General features: G+C 40.6%; 1 non-coding gene across 1 annotated transcript; it reads left to right on the forward strand.

The window, feature by feature from the left end:
- The first annotated feature begins 3131 nt into the window (after positions 1 to 3131).
- Positions 3132 to 3238, forward strand: LOC115030300. The gene has a single exon (XR_003835887.1). It is a non-coding gene; the product is annotated as a U6 spliceosomal RNA (small nuclear RNA).
- Positions 3239 to 3966: the final 728 nt, after the last annotated feature.

The following is a 3966-nucleotide window of genomic DNA, read 5'->3' on the forward strand; positions in this document are numbered from 1 at the left end:
CATCTGACTTTTCTCTGAACTATTCCTCTGGTTAGGATTCATAGGACTTCTTGATGTAACTTGATATAACTTGATGTCTTCTACCAGATTTGCTGTTGTTGGTTAACATTTTGATTCTTCTGTCTTTGTGATGCTGGTTACTTGAGATGCATCTTTGTGAGCCTTGCTTGGAACTTGAGAAGAAGTATATTCTGCAGTTATTATGTTATCAGCATAAGTGTTACTTGTAGCAACTTTGTTATCTCTGCTATTTAAATATTTTCTTCTGCATTAATTTGCCGTCTTCAAAATAAATAAATAAAAATTATTGTTAAGGGACTTGGAGAGATGGCTCCATAAACGCCACTTGCTGCACTTGCAGAAGACCTGAGTTCCATTCCTACCACACATTTCTAGCTCACAACAGCCTGTAAGGCCAATTCCAAGGTATTCAATATTCTCTTTTAGTATCCACAGATACCCATTTACACATGGCACATGCTAACACAGACATACGTACACATGAATAAAAGATCATTGTTAAGAAACTCAACAACATCCATCAGATATGAATAATAAAAGCAAAAATAACTTTGTAAATATAAAATCCAACTGTTGAAAAGAAAGAATGTGACATAAATTGTAGGTTAGATATGGACAAAGAGAAAATTAATGAACCAGAAGATGTAAGTGAAAGAAATATTGAGTTTACAGGAAAAAAGATCAATATTATAATAGAGAAATTGAAAGATGTAGAAAATAGAATAAAAATTGTTAATATATCCCCACTCAGTGTCTTAGGGTAGAGAATAGGGAAACTGGAGAAGCTGCAGCATTTGACAGGAAAGCAAGAAAGAATGTTTTAGAACTGATGAAATAAATAAATCCACAAGAAGTATATAAAGTTGAGCTAAATAAAAAGAAATGTACAAAGATACACAATATAGTATGACAGACCACCAAAGAATGGATTGGCATTAACCTGAAAGGAAAGGGATGCCAACCAGAGTCTCCACAGATGAGGCAGAAAGCTAAAGAGGAGCAATCCCTTCAGAGTGTGAAAAGCAACTGTGTATGCAACACAGTTGTCTTTCCTAGACAACAGTGTGTGGGAGTCGTCACCTAAACAGCATCCCAGGTTGCTATGGACACCTCCTCACCACAGGAACTTCTAAAAGAGAAACTTCCACAAGGAAGGAGTTTGTCACCAAAACAAAATCTGACCTATAAGGTGATTAATTTGGTACAGATGTGGATATGTCTAAGATGCTATAATGTGTATCGAAAACAAGAGGGCAGAACCAGGAAGAAGGAAAGGAGAAATGAAAATCAAACAGACTGGGCTGGGGTTGGAGGAGGGAATCTAAATGTTAGCTTTTAAAAAATAAAGCACAGATTTAAAAGCCAGGCCTCAAATAGCCTCCAAATGAAAGTGGGCAGCTGACCTGGAGGTGTTCCAAAAATCTTTCTCTTGGGGGAATAGTCTTTAGCATACTTACTTTAAACTTGAATTGAATATGTACAATATAGTGTCAGTATTAATTCCTGAAAGAGTGTAGAGTTTTAACACATGGGGAACATATTAAACAATTTACTGAATGAACTTCTAAAAGGCAAGAAGAAGAAACAAAAGTTAAACAAATATGGGAAACTTTACATTGATAGGGTTCAAGTCCAGACAATTTTTTTTTAAAACGTAAGAGATACAAATGAATAAAATATCATTCTTACAAATCATGTTTTAACAGTTTCAGTAGTAGCATATGCAATGCAGAAGACTGATAAATAAAAAGATAAAAAGAATTACTAGATAATAACAGATAACTACATTAATATCTTTCTAATTCAGAAGTATACGTCTTTAATTATTTAAATATTTTATGGACTTTATTTTGTTTTCTGTATCTAAAAATCACAAATATAATTCTCTGTGGCTTAAGTCTTTCATAGTTAGCATTGCTTCTTTCCATATGCGTTTGCTGGTTTTGGTTTTTTATTTTGTTGCAGCATATTTGATCACAGAGTGAACCCCAAGATTGTGTTGTTTTCTGAAAAACAAACAAACAAACAAACAAACTGTTTCTAGTTGTGGTGTGGCTCAGCCCTTATCACATGTCTTTAATCCCTCTGGCTGGAATGCAGACATGCCCTTACCACACATCTTTAATCCCAAACAATGAACTTAAAATTAGTTTGTAGAAGGAAATACTCATGTTTGAAAGTGATGTGTAATTGAGTGGCAGAAAAGGTGATGAATCAGAGAAAGTTTTGACAGAACAGAATATGCCCAGTTCTCAGGAGATGAGAGGAAAGGGAAACTACTTAAGCAAGAGTAGCATAGAGAAAAAAAGGAAGGAGGCAGTTTTAATGGGACAATTGTACAGAGACAGGTTGCAGAGAGAAAACAAGCTAGACACAGGTGAAGATAGAATGAGCCAGAGAATGAGAATGAGCCAGATCAGAACAGATTGCCAGAGTTAGTTGACATCAAGCAGAACAAGTCATACGCCAAGAGAGAAGCCATATTGAATCAGTCATCTTGGAGAGGAGTTTGAGGCAGAATAGCTGAGTTGATTCAGCCAACCAGAGTTCAGATAGAACTAGGAAGGGTTGAGCTTATTCTGTAGCAAGTCTCAGAGGCTGAAAACATTCAAGGACCACTTGTACAAAGGCTAGAAGGTTCCATTACTAGGTCTAGGTTAGCCAATGGAGGCATTGGAGATAACAATTACTTCAGGCAAATAAAAGATGCATTTACATTATTTTTTATTTCTCTGTCTGTCTCTGTCTGTCTGTCTGTCTGTCTGTCTCTCTCTCTCTGTGTATGTGTGTGTTTATGCATGTATATGCCATTATGCATGTGTAGAGATGCACAAATACCTTTAGGGGTCAGTTCTTCTTTTCCACCTTATTAAGGCAGGATGACCTGCCAGGAGTCTGGTGTTTTCACATTGCCATGAGAGTGTTGGACCTACACATGCACCCTACCACTGCACCTGGCTTTTTACACAGGGTCTAGGGACTTAGCTCTCCTCATCAGGCCTGTTTGATTTATAGGACTCTTGTGGGAGAACATTGGAGATGCTTTCCCTAACACATTCTGCTAAGGATAGGGAACTAGTGCCCCAAGAAGCTTCAGAATCCTTTGGGAGGTGCTCGCTTCGGCAGCACATATACTAAAATTGGAACGATACAGAGAAGATTAGCATGGCTCCTGCGCAAGGATGACACACAAATTCGTGAAGCGTTCCATATTTTTTTAGGGAAGCAGAAAACCCGGCCTGAGTAGGGGCACAAGCCCCTTCCGGTCCGACCAGCACTGGGGTAACTAGGGCACAGAGTCGGCTGACACCCGCCAGCTACTCACAACACCAGCCATGGGATCTTAAGACTTCAGGTGATCCGTCCACCATCCCAGCCAGAGGACAGGTCCCCGCCGAGCCCGGGAGCCCTTTGCGTCAGGATCAGCAGGAGCCATCTTGGTTCCTGGACTCCGCCGAACTTAGTCCTCACACGTGAGAGTATGCACCACAGAAGCTGACAGCTTCTGGGACAGGCGGGAGCCACAGAGCTACTGAGGCAGCACCCTTTTCAGGCCTCAGACATCCGGCCACCTTCCTGGCCAGAGGACAGGTGTCCACCCAGCCCAGGAGGCTTTTGCCTCTAGATTGCTGGTAGTCATCTTGGTTCCGGGACTCCACCGAACATAGTCTGCACAGGTGAGAGTGTGCACCACACAAGCTGACAGCTTCTGTGACCTGCCAAAGCAACACAGCTTCTGGGAAAGGTCCTGTTTGGGGCCTTCATCTTCTGCCAGGAGGAGGTCCAAACACCAGATATCTGTGCACCTTCCCTGAAAGAGGAGAGCTTGCCTGCAGAGAGTGCTCTGACCACTGAAACTCAGAGGAGAGAGCCTGTCTCCCAGGTCTGCTGATAGATGGTAATCAGAATCACCAGAAGAACAATCTCTAAACAGAGACAACTATA

This window comes from Mus caroli, unplaced genomic scaffold, assembly GCF_900094665.2.
Source record: "Mus caroli unplaced genomic scaffold, CAROLI_EIJ_v1.1 scaffold_23251_U1_1, whole genome shotgun sequence".
Lineage (NCBI taxonomy): Eukaryota > Metazoa > Chordata > Mammalia > Rodentia > Muridae > Mus > Mus caroli.